The sequence below is a fragment of the Macaca nemestrina genome, chromosome 3 (assembly GCF_043159975.1).
Source record: "Macaca nemestrina isolate mMacNem1 chromosome 3, mMacNem.hap1, whole genome shotgun sequence".
NCBI classification, from domain to species: domain Eukaryota; kingdom Metazoa; phylum Chordata; class Mammalia; order Primates; family Cercopithecidae; genus Macaca; species Macaca nemestrina.
In genome coordinates, this window is record NC_092127.1 from 72,999,843 (window position 1) to 73,018,852 (window position 19,010).

The 19,010-nt window shown below is 34.8% G+C and overlaps 1 pseudogene; it reads left to right on the plus strand.

Moving 5' to 3' along the window:
* Positions 1-247: 247 nt before the first annotated feature.
* On the plus strand, positions 248-628 carry LOC112427459 (cytochrome c oxidase subunit 6C-like; annotated as a pseudogene).
* The last annotated feature ends 18,382 nt before the right edge of the window (positions 629-19,010 follow it).

The following is a 19,010-nucleotide window of genomic DNA, read 5'->3' on the forward strand; positions in this document are numbered from 1 at the left end:
ATCAAACTAATTAATATATGTATTACCTCTTTAAAAAGGAGCTGATATTCAAAATACACAAGGAACTCAATAGTTTAAAAAATTAGAAAATGGGCAAAAGACCTGAATAGACACTTCTCCAAAGAATATATACAAATGTTCCATAGTTATATGAAAAAATGCTCAACATCACTAATCATCAGGGAAATGCAAATTGAAACCACAACGAGATGTCATCTCACATTTGTTAGAATAGCTTTTATCCATTTTTCCTTTAGTCGGGAAGGATGTTGGTATTGAGGTTGGCATACGTATCAAGGACAGTAACTACCATGGCACCCGAAGTTTTGCCAAAACCTCAGATGCGTGGCCTTCTGGCCAGGCGTCTGTGATTTCATATGGTTGCAGCATTCGTGCTATCCCTGGGAGTTGCAGCTTTGTATAAGTTTGGTGTGGCTGATAAAAGAAAGAAGGCATACGCAGATTTCTACAGAAACTATGATGCCATGAAAGATTTTGAGGAGATGAGGAAGGCTGGTATCTTTCAGAGTGTAAAGTAATCTTGGAATATAAAGAATTTCTTCAGGTTGAATTACCTAGAAGTTTGTCACTGACTCCTGAACTATGACACATGAATATATGGGCTAAGTAGTAGTTCCTCTTGATAAATAAACAATTAACAGAAAAAAAAAAAAAAAAAAAAAAGAATAGCTTTTATCAAAAAGACAAAAGAAAACAAGTGTTCGTGGGAATGTGAAGAAAAGGAAATTTTTGTACAATGTTGGTACAGGGTAAATTAATACAGCCATTATGGAAAACAGTAATAGAATTTTCTCAAAAATAAAAAAGTAAAATTTCTGTATGTTTGGGAATGTCACTTCTGGGCATAGTAGCTTAAGGTAATGAAATCAGTATGCTGAAGACCTGCACTCCCACGTTCATTTCAGCATTATTCACAATAGCCAAAATATGGAATCAACCCATGTGTCCACCAATAGCTTAGTGGATGAAGAAAATGTGGTTTATTTACATAATGGACTACTATTAAGCATTAGCAAAAGAAAAAAAAAATATTGTAATTTGTGACAATATGGATGAACCTGGGGGCATTATGCTAAGTAAAATAAGCTGGGCACAGAAAGACAAATATGGCATAATCTTATTTATATGTGGAATCTAATAAAAGTCTAATTCATATAAGCAGAGGGCAGAAGAGTGTACTTGGGTCTGAGGAAGAGCAGGTAAAATGGGAAGATGGTCAAAATATACAAAAGTTCTGTTAGGAAGATAAGTCTTGGAGATCTTTGTACAGTATGGTGATTACGGTTGATAAAAATGTAATCTTAACAATTGCCAATTGTTTAAGGAGACTCTAAATGCTGTCATCTCAAACAATACACTTGTGATATGATGGATATGTTTGTATGAATAAGATCTGATAATCATATCTCAGAACATTAGAAAGATTGGCACTGATTCTTATTCTAGGATTGTTACTAACTTTCAGTGTGAAGACATATTTCTAATTAAACATAAAATATATTACCTTAAAAGGGAAAAAATATGCTGGCTTTTGACTTTTATATTTGTGATATTTTACGTCAACACAAAATGGATCAAACCTGAACTATTTTGAAGGGAATCATATCATATGAATTTTATTCTCAGCAAAGTTGTGTGTCAAGTATTCAGATATGATTGTAATACATAAGTTCCTAGAACAAGAAATTAGACTAAGTCAAAGAGGCTGATTTTGATGTACGTGGCTGCAGGGGAAGCTGAATTCCAGGTATGTGTGGTAGAAGTGGTTTCATGATCACAGCAGACGCTGCTTTGGGGTTTGTCATTAGGCGAGATACCATCCAGCGTAGGTCCTGAACTCTTCCTGAAGCTAAACCAAGAACCTGTTCCTATAACCTTCCTTAGGTTTTGTGGACTCTAAATAGTACATTAAATGTTTTGTTTGTTTGTTTGTTTGTTTTTGAGACGGAGTCTCACTCTGTCGCCAGGCTGGAGTGCAGTGGCGCCATCTTGGCTCACTGCAACCTCCGCCTCCCAGGTTCAAGCGATTCTCTTGTCTCAGCCTCTCGAGTAGCTGGGACTACAGGTGTGCCCCACCACGCCCAGTTAATTTTTATATTTTTAGTAGAGACAGGGCTTCACCATGTTGGCCAGGATGGTCTCGGTCTCTTGACCTTGTGATTCCTCTGCCTCGGCCTCCCAAAGTGTTAGGATTACAGGCGTGAGCCACCGCAGCAGGCCTTTTGTTTCTTGTATTAGCTAGTTTCAATCCATGGGTTGTTGAATGAAAGTGCCGAAGTTCACAGTATTTCCTGGTTTCTCATATAAAAATTAGATAATTGTTTGAAATAAACTTGTCCTGCAAAATATAGGTATCAATCTGAAATAAGATAATTTTTATAAATTTCTTAGAGAGAAAAAGAATTTAGCCCTAAATTTCTAAAAGTTTTATCTAAAGTGTTAGGTTACTGTTTGTATCATTTTTAAAATATTTTAGCTAATAAATATTTTCTTTTTTTTTTTTTTTTTGAGGCGGAGTCTCTCTCTGTCGCCCAGGCTGGAGTGCAGTGGCACAATCTCGGCTCACTGCAAGCTCCACCTCCCGGGTTCAGGCCATTCTCCTGCCTCAGCATCCCGAGAAGCCAGGACTACAAGCACCCGCCACCACGCCCGGCTAATTTTTTTGTATTTTTAGTAGAGATGGGGTTTCACCATGTTTGCCAGCATGGTCTCGACCTCCTGACCTCGTGATCCGCCCACCTGGGCCTTCCGAAGTGCTGGGATCACAGGTGTGAGCCACTGTGCCGGGCTGCTAATAATTAATTTTAAAAACCATATTGAATTTCTTATAATTATGCAAATATTATACACATAGACTTTATTTTTATTTGCTTAATTTATCCTACTGTGTTTATAATTCCAATGCCTTTTTGATAGCCACATTATTTACATTAATACTTCTTAGATAAAATTTTTTAGGGACAGTACTTGAGTTGGATTAATATAGTTCTCCTAAAAGATTCAATATTAAGCTTTCATCTTAAGAAAATGTTACTCAGGTTGCATAATTCTAAAGAAAGAGGTTTTATCATAGGAAAACACTGATTAATAAAATATAGACCAAAATTATTTCTAGTACTATGACTTTATAAATACTTACATTTATTACTATTTTCTGTTAAAAATACTAAATACAATAATTTAGAGTTAATGGCAGAACTGAAAACTTGTTGCTCAAACACCAGAAAAAAAAAATGTATATAATTTAGAAATGAAACCTGCCCACAGGAGGTAAATGAGTAAAATGGATTACTGGATAAAAATCAGACACAGGAAATGAAATAACAGCACAATAGTAACCAATATTATCTATTAAGCCATAGTTTATTCTACATTAGAAACGGGTTCACAGAGCAATTTTGCTCAATATGAAAATTCAATAATGAAAAATCATTGATAGTCTTTAGATTCCAGAATATAAAAGAGAGACAGTTTTTCTTTTAGGATATTTTGCAGTTCAATAAATATTGAAACATTTGAGAATGTGTATATATTTCTAACCCATACAGAGTAATGAAACAAAATAATAAATTTAAATAACAAGATAATTAGAATAAAACTTAAAAGCAAATATTATGATAAAATGTGGGGTTTTCCAGAATTATCTAGTTATAATAAATAGGAAACTAGTACTAACACAAACAAAAAATATTAGGGTATATAATGGTACAGAATCTTAAATGAGAATAAAAAATGATTACATTATTAATAAAATAGTGGTAAGTTAATACTTCTCTTGTTTCTGTGCACATACTTTTAGAAAAAGTAAGTGAAATGATGGTCTTAAAGTAAAAATTTCAAAAATATATAGCAGAAAAATTAAACATGTTATTTTTTTTAAGATAATCTATAAGCTTTTAAGTAAATGTACCCCCTCCAGAAACCAAACCATGGAAAATCCCAGTACAGCTCAATGAACTTTTCTATAACAGATGATTCCAGTTATTTCAATTCAGACAGGGCATAGAGACAAGCTTGGTTCATGAGAACAGTATACTAGTGATTTTGAATTTGTATAATGAAGGAAAACATAGAAGCTTATGGGCCATTATTATTCTTAAAGATCAACCCAAAATACCACATAGGAGTAAAATATGTCTCACTCACTATTATCTATCATGATCAAATAGAGGTGTCAGAACTTTCTTTTTCACACCACCAACATTTGGGATGTATGAGTTATATTTCAATTAATGAGGGTCATGTGTGTCTGGGCCTCCAGAAAGAGTAAATGTTTATCCATGTTTAGTGATAGAGATTAACTAAAATTAAACACCGAAACACATGTAAATCTTGTAGTCTTTGTTGTAAACTTTAAACTAGTAACTAAGTTATTTTTCTGTAAATATAATAAAACCTTAAAATTTCAAACGTATTTTGGAAAATAATGCTTAGTTATTATTTGGACTTAATATATACAATGTTTATAATAAAAGCTTAGAAGTCATAAAGCAGAGAAAAAAATCCATTATCTTATATAAAGGGAGATATAAAAATGTACAATGATTCTGAGGATTATTTATAATATTGTAAAATTATAGATATTCAGGAATATAAATTGAAGTCTGATTTAAAGAATAGGTGATGGTATTTGAATATATTCCAGATGTTATCTAGTTCAAGTGTCACTAACATTTCCCATCCTCAATAAATGCTGAATTACACTACATGAACTTCTACAACATCCTTGATTGATACTTCTAAGGCTCTGATTTGCCCAATTCCTGGCTGAACTACATCATTGGCATCTATCAAATTGTCCTTTCTTTAGCTGTCTCCTTAGGTTCACTCCTTGTACTATATTGTGTATTCCGATATTTAAAATGAATTATCCTTTTCCGAGTTGGATTTTCAGAGTAGATTGACATTGGAATGCAGACACACATTCACAAGATTGATATTAAACCAAATTGACTATTTATAAAATCTGCTGTGATAAATAAAACTGACATGCAAAATAGAACAACTTGTGTTGTCATAACTTACTTATGTTTTCCTGGCAGTAACAGCATGATTCCAGCAAGAACTATCTTTGTAAGCAAGAGCTCAAACAAGGAGATTTTGTTAAATAGTAAAAAAGCATGAAGCATCAATTTTCAGTTAGTAAATATACCTTCCACAAAGTACTTAAGTGTGTACATCAAAGCTAATGATTTTTGAACTTCACATTGGTCTTCTTTCAATTCTATCTTCCCAATTAGATTGTAAATTTTATCATGACAGAGATCACATATAACTTTTCTAATCCTCTCTCCAATACATAGCATAGGGATTGCTATGAACTAAAAAGCATGTTATCCTCCCTATTATTTAAAATCTTCCCTCTTCAAAACTAGTATCATACTGAAGGAAATAATGTATACACTGGTCCATTTCTGAGATAAAATGCCTTAAATTGGCTTAGGTCAGCAAACTATAGAAGAAAGAGATATGCTAGGCCCCTGCTTGGATAGCAAAGATAGCAAATGCCTGCTTGTCGCCGCCCCCCACCCCGGCCCTCCCCCTTACTTTCCCTTACTCGAACCAAAGTTTAGTCTAAAATGAAAGTTTAGTAGCCTGCAAAATAGCTCATTTTGTCTGTTCTTATCAGCCTGCCCAGCTATTTAGATCATAAATCAAATACTTGAAGAGCTCCTAAACTAACTAGGATTGTAATCCATTGTGAGCTACAACAAAATGCAGCAAGGTAATCCTAAGAAAGAAACATCTAAAGCCCCTACTTAACAATCAATAGGCGATGTCCATGAAGGCTGTAACCTCATAGTATTCAGCCTATAAGGAATGCAGGGCAGGACCTGAGCATTAGGGAACGATTAGCTTGTTAAAACTGTACTAGGTGTACCTGCCTATCAAACATCCAATCTTGTAAGACTGTCATTAAAAATCTTACTTTTGCTGTTCTCCGGGTCTATGAGTCCATTCTTTAGGTTTGGATGGGTGACTTTGTTTCTCACAATACCTAACACAATTACATTTGGAAATGGATGTTTTGTTCCACTATAATAGAAAGATTGAATAATATTGCATGAACCCCTCTACAAGGATGATGCTGAATACCAGTATTCTGCTGATTTGATATAAGAAATTAGAATATTTTTCATCTATTGGCTTCTATTATCTTAACAAAATAAAAGGAAATAATTTTTGGTGATGTGATAGAATAGGAGGGATGAGTGGAGCTGAGAAAATTTGAACAAACTGCTGGGGAGAGTCAAAGGAAAATTTAGAATGGTGAACTGTCTGAAACCATGGAGAGCTTCTAGATAGAAAATGTAAATTTGTGACCGTGTTAATCAAGATCTCATGACTTTCCACTGCATTTATTGAATAGTTTAGGTAACAAATGTATTAAGCCAGCTTTGGCATATTGCCATACTGGAAAATAAGTAAATTGAAATAAAAGGGTTGAAAATAATGACAATACATTAGTTGAAATAAAAATGAGCAGTCTGATATATTGCTGGATAAAAAGGAATAAGCAGAACTATTCATCACAGGAGAGATATTAACAGATATTTTCTGCTGAGTATAACAAACATAAGTAATTAGAAGTCAAAGAATTAAGACCTGTGAATGTTAATGTTAGATTTTCTAATTTATGAAGTGAAACAGCTCCAAGAAATGGAGTGTTTTTCAAATTTTAGAGTGAGGTTAAAAATGGTCAAGAAATTGAGGGTTCAGTTCTGACATCCTCTGACAGTCCCAGTGCTTGTTAGTTTCCTGGTAAATCCCATAGATCTTGCATTATTACATTTTGAAAAATATCCAAAAATTTTTGGTTCATTCATTATCTGTGTAAATAGATGTCATCATTGATGTTAGTTTACAATGTTTTTTAATTTTTTTTTTCTGCTTGCTAAACTCATAGCTATCTATTAAAAAAAAAGTTTGGTTACTTAAGAATATGAGAAAAATACTTAGAGTAATTAAAATACAGATGCTACTCAACTTACAGTGAAGTTACCTCCCCAAAACCGCATTATAAGTTGAAAATGCATTTGAGAAGCCTAATCTACTGAACCTCATTGCTTAGCCTAGTCTACCTTAAACATGCTAACAACACTTACATTAGCTTACAATTGTACAAACACTTCTGGCAACACAGTACACTGTAGAGTGTCGGTCGTTTACCCTTGTGATCTCTTGGCTGATAAGCAGCTGCATTTCATAGTTGCTGCCCAGCATTGCCAGAGAGTATTGATATGGTTTGACTCTGTGTCCCCACCCAAATCTCATCGTGTGGCTTCCATAATTCCCATATGTTGTGGGAGAGACTTGGTGGGAGGTAACTGAATCATGGGGGATGGTCATTCCTGTGTTGTTCTCATGACAGTGAGAGTGAATAAGTCTCACGAGGTGTGATGATTTTAAAAATGGGAGTTTTCCTGCACAAACTCTTTGCCTGATGTCATCCATGTAAGACATGACTTGCTTCTCCTTGCCTTCTGCTATGATTGTGAGGCCTCCCCAGCCATGTGCAACTGTAAGTCCATTAAACCCTTTTTCCTGTATAAATTGTACAGTCTCAGGTATGTCTTTATCAGCAACATGAAAACAGACAAATACATTAAATTGGTACCAGTGGAGTAGGGCACTGCTGAAAGATGCCTGAAAATGTGGAAGTGACTTTGGAACTGGGTAACAGTCAAGGGTTAGAACAGTTTGGAGGGCTCAGAAGAAGACAGGAAAATTTGGGAAAGTTTGGAACTTCCTAGAGACTTGTTGAATGGCTTTGCCCACAATGCTGATAGTCATATGGACAATAAAATCCAGCCTGAGGTGCTCTCAGATGGACATGAGGAACTTGTTGGGAACTGGAGCAAAGGTGACTCTTGTTATGTTTTATCAAAGAGACTGGTGTCATTTGGCCCCTTGCCTAGAGATTTGTGGAAGTTTGAACCTGAGAGAGATGATTTAGGGTATCTGGCAGAAGAAATTTCTAAGCAGCAAAGCATTTAAGAGCTGACTTGGGTGCTGTTAAAGGCAGCATTCCGTTTTAAAAGGGAAACATAGCATACAAGCTTGAAAAATGTTCAGCCTGACAATACAATGGAAAAGAAAATCTCATTTTCTAAGGAGAATATCAAGCTGGCAGCAGAAAGTTGCATATGTAACAAGGAGCCAAATGTTAATCACCAAGACAATGAGGAAAATGCCTCCAGGGCATGTCAGAGAAGTTTGCAGCAGCCTCCCCCTGCCCCATCACACGTCCAGAATTTTAGAAGATAAAGTTGTTTTTGTGGGCCAGGTCCAGGGTCCCTCTGCTGTATGCAGGCTAGGTACTTGATGCTCTGAGTCCCAGCCACTCCTGCCATGACTAAAAGAGACCAAGGTACAGCTCAGGCTGTTCCTTCAAAGGGTGAAAGCCCCAAGCCTTGGCAGCTTCCACATGATGCAGAGCCAGTGGGTGCAAAGAAACCAAGAATTGAGGTTTGGGAACCTCTGCGTAGATTTCATATGATGTATGCAAATGCCCGGATGCCCAGGCAGAAGTTTGCTGTAGAGGCAGAGCCCTCATGAAGAACCTCTGCTAGGGCAATGCAGAAGAGAAATTTGGGGTCAGAGCCCCCACACAGAGTTCCTAACAGGGCACCGCCTATTGGAGCTGTGAGAAGAGGGACACCATCCTCCAGACCCCAGAATTGTAGATCCACTGATAACTTGCACTGTGTACCTGGAAAAGCTACAGACACTCAATGTCAGCCCATGAAAGCAGCCACGAGGGAGGCTGTACCTTGCAAAGCCATAGGGGTGGAGTTGCCCAAGACCATAGGAATGCACCTCTTGCATCAGCATGACCTGGATATGAGACATGGAGTCAAAGGACATCATGTTGGATCTTTTTTTTTTTTTTTTTTTGAGACGGAGTCTCGCTCTGTCGCCCAGGCTGCAGTGCAGTGGCCGGATCTCAGCTCACTGCAAGCTCCGCCTCCCAGGCTCACATCATTCTCCTGCCTCAGCCTCCCGAGTAGCTGGGACTACAGGCACCCGCCACCTCACCTGGCTAGTTTTTTGTATTTTTTAGTAGAGATGGGGTTTCACCGAGCCAGGATGGTCTCGATCTCCTGACCTCGTGATCCACCCATGTTGGTCTCCCAAAGTGCTGGGATTACAGGCTTGAGCCACCGCGCCCAGCCCATGTTGAATCTTTAAGATGTGACTGTCCCACTGGATTTTGGACTTGCATGGGCCTTGTAGCCCCTTGTTTTGGCAAATTTCTCCCACTTGGAATGACTGTATTTACCCAATGCCTGTACTCCCATTGTATTTAGGAAATAATTAACTGGCTTTTGATTTTTAATTGTACAGACTTATAGGCAAAAGGGACTTGCCTTATCTCAGATGAGACGTTGGACTTTAGACTTTGAGTTAATGCTGAAATGAGTTAAGACTTTGGGGGACTGCTGGGAAGGCATGATTTGTTTTGATATGCGAAGACATGAGAATGGATGGGGTCGGGGCAGAATGATATGGTTTGGCTTTGTGTTCCCACCCAAATATCACCTTGTAAATCCCACCATTCCCATGTGTGTGGGAGGGACCCAGTGGTAGCTAATTGAATCATGGGGGTGGGTCTTTCCCCAGCTTTTCTGGTGATCTGATGTTTTTAAAAATGGGAGTTTCCCTGCACAAGCTCTACGTATATGTTATAGACACATATGTATGCATCTATATTTCATTATTAAAATGTGTTTACCAGAAAATAAAAGAGAATAAGTTTTCATATAGAGTATTGTATAAAAGAGAGGATGATTTCATTCATAACAATAAGTACATTTTATTCTCCTAACAAAGTGCCATGTTTGCCTGGGAATTCATTACACTAACAGTATATCCAGTGAAATGTAATTTAACCTTTAATTAAAAGATCATTTATAGGATATAGCATTTTAATGAGACAGCTAAAATGAAATAATTGCAACTAAAGGAAATATTTATACTTTACTGTAGTGTATGATAGATTATAATTAGGTAATTATGCCCAATATTGCATATAAATGAAAATTTTTATTTAAATTATAACCTGAAGTTATTAACTTAATATATAACATGATCACAATAAAAACTAAGTAATTATTATATGACACTGAAAATATTAACAGCATGTTAAAAATCCTAACATCATTAATACTTTAAAAATTATTCAGAATGTCATAAAGGATTAAAATAAAGCTCTTTTTAAAAGGATTCATTAATGTGGTTCTTAATAAATTATTTTAAAGTAACTTTCTTTAAAAATTAATTATATATGTGCTTTCATATGCTGGATTGCAGCACTATTCTTAGAGTAGCCTAACATTCTATATTATTTAATTTCTTTAAAAACACTTGGTTATAATATGTCACACCATGTAAAGAATACAGATGAAATAATTATGTTTCCAAATCACTTTGGCAGAGAAAATAATTTTATCAGATGTGAAACAAGATTTTTTTGTTAAATATTAACATATCAGTAATTTTATCTGAAATTGAATTGAGAAATTTATTCTATGAGTTGAACACAACAGATATAAATGGAATAGTAATAAGAAGAAATGCTTAACATAATGTATAACTATATAGATTGGAGATAATATTATGTTACTAACACCTGAAACTATAACAATAATTTGTTTAGACATAAAAGTGTGTAAAACATGCTAAAATGTAGATTTTTAAATACAAATGAGTAGTCTTGGAAATCATTTGAGAAAAATTCAAGAAAAAATTTGAGAATTTGGTGATATTTTTCGATTTTTTAAATTATATGTTCATATTTGCTAGGATAAAATATACAATACAATTGATCATAAATGAAGTATTAGAATGTGAATAAATTATATTATATTGAAACATTTGTGATATAAAAAAAGTAGTCAAAAAAATGACAGTGACAACATAGAATTGCCATATTTCAGACTTTATAAACCAATGTAATCGTAATTCTTACAATTAATTCTCGATATTATATAATTTTAAATTGATGATTTACATACTGGATCCTTTATAAAAACTGGTTAATTACATATGAAGTTAGTATTCTCAACAATATTGGTGTTTAATATCTATATGTGCATGCACTTCATATGTGTGTTCTCCCTTTTTCCTTTCCCTTTTTTTTAAGTGCCCAGTGTATAAGTAGAAGAGATTTGTTAGTACTTGTATTTACTAAATATATTGTTTCAGTTATCAAATGCATATGCATTTATGTGAATTATAATTACTGAATGAACTGAACTGTAATACTATTAATAAAGAGTCAAACTATTATGTACACCAACACTTAATCTTGGCTCAACTTGAAAAAAATCTAACTTTTTAATTTTTATTTTATTTATCTTTTTTCTTTTCCTTTCTTTTATTTTTTCTTTCCTTTTCCTTTCTTTTCTTTTCTTTTCTTTTCTTTTCTTTTCTTTTTTCTTTTCTTTTCTTTTCTTCAGAACTTCATTCTGTTGCTCAGGCTGGAGTGAAGTGGTGCAGTCTCAGCAAACTCCACTTCCCGAGTTCAAGCAATTTTCCCACCTCAGCCTCCCAGTTAGCTGGGATTACAGTCATACACCACCAGAGCTGGCTAATTTTTGTATTTTTAATAGAGAAGGGGCTTCACCATGTGGGACAGTCTGGTCTCGAACTGCTGACCTCAGGTGATCCACCCTCCTCAGTCTCCCAAAGTGCTGGGATTACAGGCGTGAGCCCAGAGGAGAAATATTTCTTCAACAAGCTCTGTGTATTAGGCAAAGCAAAAACAACAAACCCCCATGATGCAAGAATACGTAGGTAACAAACCTACACTTGTAATTCTAAACTTAAAGTATAACTTAAAAAATAATTATCAAATAAAAAGTAAAGAAGGAGATGATAAAACAAAACAAAACAAAACAAAATTGAACTGACTTCTGCTTGTGGCCAAGATGGAATAATTGGAACTGGGTTTTATCTAACTAAAATACATTATAAAATAAGCAAAATGTGTGAAAAACCTTAGCTAAACATGAGAGCTATCATAGAGAGAGATAAAATAAATGAATAAATGAATTGAGTCTTAAAATTGCCTAGCTTCCTGAATGGAAAGAGTCTCTAGTCCACAGCACAGTGAAGATAAATCCCAGTGTGTCTGAGAAGCCTCGCTGAGGAGAGGATATAAAGGTTGGATTCTCAGGAGACCAAGAATCTGGCATTCAAACGTCAGAATAATTTAATGGAGAGAGGTTGAAAGAAGAGGAGGGAGAGAAGTGGGGTGGACAGAGAGAGAGACATTGAGATAGAGAGAGAGAGAGAGAGAGACAGAGAGAAAATCTGCAGATCCCCAGAGAATTCCCCTTGAATCTTTAGTGGAGTATGGATCTGTTCATGCATGTAAGAGAACTCAAAGTCGGGAAAAAGTACCACCCTAAAGAAGCAAGGTGGCCACAGTGAAGAGCACCTGTAGTCCCAACATTCAGGAGGCTGAGTAGGGAGGATTGACTGAGCCCAGAAGTTTAGGGCTGTAGTTTGCTATGATTGCATGTGTGAATAGTCACTGGACTCCAGCCTGGACAGCACAGTGAGAATCTGTCTTGAAAATAAAAATAAAAATACATAATTAAGAGAAAAAAAGAAGCTTAGAATCCCAGAACTCACAGTGAACTGAGAATAAATTATTTTCCCAATGGCATAAGTAAAGAATGGAATTCATTAGGGATCTGGTAGGATAATCCAAATGTATTTTCTCAGTAGTCAGGAAAAATGGATATTAGACAAAGGTTGCTTTTGTTGTGCAGAACCAAATGCTTAGGAATATTTCTAGGAATGTGAAAATATCCAGCATCAGAAAAGATACACTTCAAAATAATCAGCGTCAATTAAAAAAATAGTACACATGTGAAGAAGTAGGAAATGACCAACAATGGGAAGAAAAAATAAATCAATAAAAGCAGACTCAGAAGGTATGGCTTTTAAACAGATGGTATGGCTAAATAATGTTAGGTTAAGTATTTCTAATCCAAAAAGCATAAAAAGACCCCAAAAATTGAAACTTTTTGAGCACCAACATGATGTCACAAATTGAAAATTTTGTACTTGACATCAACTGGCAGGTCCTAGTCAAAATTTGGTTAAAACTGTTTCATGCATACAATTATTTAATATATTATATAAAATTACCTTCAGGCTATGTGTATAAGGTATATATGAAACACAAATAAGTTTTGGGTTTAGACTTGAGTCCCATTCCCAACATATCTCATTATATATAGGCAAATATCCAAAAATCTGAAGCAATCTGAAATATGAAATACTTCTAGTTTCAAGTATCCATACTTCCAGTCAAGTATCCCTTGACTTCAGTCAACTTGTACATATGTTCAACAAGATGGAATTATGTGGAGACACGGAAAATATATAAAAAAATCTATATTGATCTTCTGGAGATTAAAAATACAATATATTTGATTTAAAATATTCTGTATGTAATCAACAGCGGGTTATACAACATACAGAAAGATTACTGAAACTGAAGACATAAAAGTAGAATGCAACTGCAACTGAACATAGTAAAAGTTTTCTATCATTGAAAAGTAGGACATATTTAAGAAAAATAAAATAGAGTAAAATAAATGAGAAAATGAAGACAACAGTGAGATATAGGATAACTCAACCTTCCTCATGTACATGCTGATGGACTTACTAAGGAAAGGAGAGAGGAAGTAAGACAGAAAAAGAAGAAGATACAATAGCCAAGAATTTTCCAAGATATAATGACCAAGATACAATAAAATTCATAAACCCACAGATCCAAAAAGGTATAACAGGCCTGAGTGCCCCCCTCCCCCCAAAAAAAGGAACACTGTACCAGGACATATCATAATATGATTTCTTAAAACTAGTGAGAAAGACACACCTTAAAGTGAGTCAGAGAAAAGAAATTATACCTTCTTGTACAAAGAAACAAATATTAGAATGACAGAAGACTTCTTTTCAGAGACAATGTGTATTAAATACTATGAAGAAACATCTTCAAAGTACTGAAGGGTAAAAATGTTGTTACTATAGAATGGTAATAAGTTGAAAAAACTTTCTAAGAAGAACCCTTAATCTGTGGGGAATTACAGAAATACTAGCAAATAATAAACAATTTAATTTTTTCAGGTTAATATATGTTATTAAACCTATATGGTTAATTTCTCATGTAAGTGTTGTTCTGCGCACCTCTTTTGTTTGTCACTCACACAGAACTAAGTATCTGTTAGTGTCACTATGTAAAGCTGAATAAGATGGTAAAACGACAGCATCTGTATTTTTCCCAAGCTCCACCTGAGGAAGACTGTAGTTCAGGGAAGAAGGAGAACCACTCTGTTACTCTTATAGATCATAAGTCAATGAAAAGAAAACTTAAATAAAAGTAAGAACTCAGATTCAAAGATGAGACCCAGATGAAACCATGTTTCTGGAGAAGCTTCCTGATTATAACAATTATGAGCCTTGTTACTTTAAGAGGTATATTAGTCCATTTTCATGCTGCTGACAAAAAACATACCTGAGACTGGGTAATTTATCAAGAAAAAGAGGTATAATGGACTCACAGTTCCACATGGCTGTGGAGGCCTCACAATCATGGTGGAAGGGGAAAGGAATGTCTCAAATGGCGACAGGTAAGGGAGAATGAGAGCCAAGTGAAAGGAGAAACCCCTTATTAAACAATCAGGTCTCATGAGACTTGTTCACTACCATAAAGTATGGGGGAAACCACCCCCATGATTAAATTATCTCCCACTGGGTCCCTCCCACAACATGTAGGAATTATGAGAGCTACAATTCAAGATGAAGTTTGGGCAGGAGCACAGTCAAACCATGTCAAGAGGTATGTGCATGTCCTGATAGCATTTTTGTTTTCTGAGCCAGTTGTCAGTTTGTTGATGCTAAGCTCCAAATACTGAAACAGTACCCTCTCTCTCTATATATATGTGTGTGTGTGTGTGTGTGTGTGTGTGTGTGTGTGTGTGTGTGTGTGTGTGTGTATAGCTGCTGAAATAATGCTAATCTTTATCAGTAAATTCCCCTGAAGGGAGGGTCTTCTCTATATTCTAGTGTGCTGTTTCTTTCTTACTCTTATGGCCTGTGATAACCAGCTGGGTATAAAACATGTAGTAGCCCTTCACCAAGTGTCAGTGACATACTCATGGGTGGTTTGTCAGCAAGATTAATGGACACTTCAGTGGACAGCTCTTCCCAGGAACTTTAATCAAAACCTTGCTCCCAAAGAGTCTCACCCAGCTGAGACACTTCTTGCTGTCCAAAGTTTACAGTACCTCATTCAGGTTCTCAGCCATCCACAGGAACATAGTAACACCCCTTTTGATGAGATGTGAGAAAGCTATTCCAAGTCCATTTCTTCCTGTGCCCTCTGTCTCAGCCAATATACAGTGGCTGATCCTATATCTACTATTTCCTTATTTCTTATGTTTCTCTTTAACCCACCCTCTTTTACTAATTAAGATAACTTTATATTAAAATTTCCAATTCAAATTACTGATGTGTTTTCTGTCTCCTGACAGAACCCAATTTAATGAAATTCTCCAGCTACAGTCATTCCTCACTGCACTACCCAATGATTGCAATAGGGGTAGTGGTGATTTTAGGGTTTGCCAATCCTGTACTTAGGAAAGTGAAACTGATTCCTAAGATTTCAAACTGTGCCCCAAGTTGATGAAGGGTTGTTCAGATATGCATCAATCCGAATAGAATATGTAATGTTGGAATTACTGCTATTAAAAATCAAAACCAAATTTATTTCAATTTAAAAATCCGCTAAATTATTAAGTAAAAATCTATAGAAACATAAAATAAGTGGTAAAATAGCACTTTCTATCAACAAACACAGAAAATATTCAGTTAAATATGCCAATGTAACAGCAGACAATTTACGCCTCTTTCTGAATCACAGCAAAACAAAAGTAGAGACACATAATGGCATCATGAGAAATGTGTGTTGAATACATAATTTTACAAACTTATACATAATGTCATACATAATTTGGATTACCCAAAAATATGCCAATGTATGTATATGCTGTTTCTATAGCACGAATATAAAAATGGAAGAGAAACAAATAATAGCAAGGAAATAACAACAAAAACAAGAAACCCTAAAAACAGAAATAATGCTGTCATCAAATTTTGAGTAGAATCTGATAAACATGTCTCGAGAAAAATAGAAAGATTGTCACTGACTTTTATCCTAGGCTTAACATTGAGCCTTCACTACTAACCATAATTCTAAGTTCTAAGGATAAAAATAAGTCAAATTCAGGGGAAAAAATATGGTGTCTTCTTTTTTCTGTATCATAGCATTATCTGCCTCCAAAAATACAGCAAAATTTAAAACATTAATAAAAATTATATTCAATAAATTTTATCCTCTTCAAACATATATTTAAAATTTCAGAAGCATGAAAATATGCAGATAACATTGTCTCCATGAACCCATGTTAAAAGTGAGAACTCAAGAACAAAATCCAACCGAGCAAAAAATAAAATATTGTCATAAAGAGATCTCTGTAAAAATCTGGTAAGTATAAAAACAGTTTAAATATGTTTTAGAAACCTAACCAATCTTATAATGGTTTCAAAATAGATAAGTAACAGAAATATTGATAAAGTAAAAATGATGTTATAATTTACATAACAATAATTATGTTTAGTTTCATTAATATTCCTAGCTTATCAGAATGGAGTTATTTGATGGCTTTGAAATAAGTAATTCAAAAAGCAGAAATTTATTCTTATATATTATTGTAAGAACTAACATATATTATTTTATTTCTGGACATATTCTCATACACATACATGCCACACATTTGAAAACCATGTATCCATTTGGAAAAGGGTTTCAGTGTTTAAATTTTGAAGCCATAATACACATGAAATCCCAAATGGAGTGCTTGAATGAGTTTCCATGGTCTGACACTCCATTTTTACACTATCCTTTGTCAAACAGGGGGATACATGGGACATATTGATTTTCATATATTACACCCTTTGCTCAATCTGTTTAAAATCTAGTCACAGAAGTAAATGTTATCCCTATATTCACCTCAAGACTTCATTTTTCATTCTATTAATTTACCATGTAGCCATAAATATACACTTGAATGTGTACATTTCTTCTTTCTTAGGAAAAAGAAGCAATATACACATTACATATATGAAGGTCAGAATTTACATTTGCCTCAAATATATGAATCCATGTATTATCCTTCCTTCTGATTGTAATTGGAACAGGTCAGTCATGTGTGTTATTTGAATATTATAAAATCCTATCCCATTTCCAAAATAAATGTTTGTACCTTCAAGAATTTTAACACTTCTCATTAAATATCAACTAATTACACATCTCATATGACTAATGATTTAAAATTAAAATAACTATGTCCTAAATTTAAAAATATGTTAAAATTAAATAAAGATAACCATTTTGGTTATTTATGCAATTAAAAAACACAAGCCTGTTTTTATGTAACTTCCATAGCAGTCATTGCTATAGACATTTTTATAGTGTCCTTATAAAAGATACAGAGGACACCCTAGAGAAGATAATGTGACGACAGAACAGAGAAATAGTTTCAGTCACAGACAACGAATGTTCACAACCACCAGGAGCTGCAAAAACAAGGAACAGGTTTTCCCTGAAAGACTGCACAGGGAATGCAACTCCACCAACAGCTCGATTTTACATTTGGCTTTCAGATCTGTCAATGGATAAAGTTGATGAAGTAAAAAAAAAAAAAAAAAAACAAAAAAACTTGAAAGCTAATTCCTGTATTTTCCATTTACTCAATAGAACTATTGTTATATCATTTACTACAAGTAACTACTCGCTATACTTACATCATTGTAACTTATGTATTGTCTTATTACACTTGAACATATTTGAACGTATTTTCTCGTCTGTTAATACAGACATACCACTTTATTCTGGACTCATTATATTTCTTCATAAATATATGTATGAGTATATGGGAGATGTTTTCTATATTAATATATACTTAGCTTGTGCACATTATTTATAGAGTTTCTACTAATAAAGTATTATTACAAAATATTCTTATGTAAACACTTTTACACTCTCACATGAGTATGTAATGGAATGGAATACTGGAGATGAAAGTTTTTTGCATCTATGTATTTTTAAATATTACTTACCAGTAATAATGTTACAGCAGGTATTCAGGCAGACGTGAACAAGGCAGGAGAGAGCCTACCCACCAGGAATGTCAGGTGACCATCAGGTGATGGTTAGGCAGTTATTAAATTGTCTCTCTAAAATAAGAATTTGTCACAGTCAGTGTCAGGGAAAGGCAGTCTTTCAAAAGATAGAAAAAAAAATAATAATAGTGGTGATTAGCAGCTTCCCAATAAGACCACAGGAGCTTGGTGAGAGAGCTCAAGCATGTGCACTAAGAGGCAAAATGGTGGAATTTAACTGGTATATGACCTTCCTCTAGAATCACCTGACTGGTAAGGGAACTCCTCAAGTGAGCACGTGCACAATTTCGGTAAACGCACTAAGCATACAGCCCCTCCCAGGTGCTGGCAGGCCACTGCGCATGCAGACAGCCCACCCCAAATAAAGAATCAGAGGAGGAGTAAGTCAAGACCCCGGAAGCATGCCAGTATGTAAAAGCCCAAGTCAAAAGGTCAAACTGCGTACTTGGTCTCTCAAGTCACCTGCTTGGCTCTCTTTCAAGCATGCATTATTCCTTTCGTTCCTGCCCTAAAACTTTTTAATAAACTTTCACTCCTTCTCTAAAACTTGCCTTGGTCCCTCTTTCTGCCTTATGCCCCTCAGTCAAATTCTTTCTTCTGAGGAGGCAAGAATAGAGGTTGCTGCAGTTCTGTACGGATTTATGGTTAACAATAAAACGTTTTACTTAACATCATTATTAAACTGAAGATTCAAATAAATGTCATAAGGATAGTTTGTTGCATTT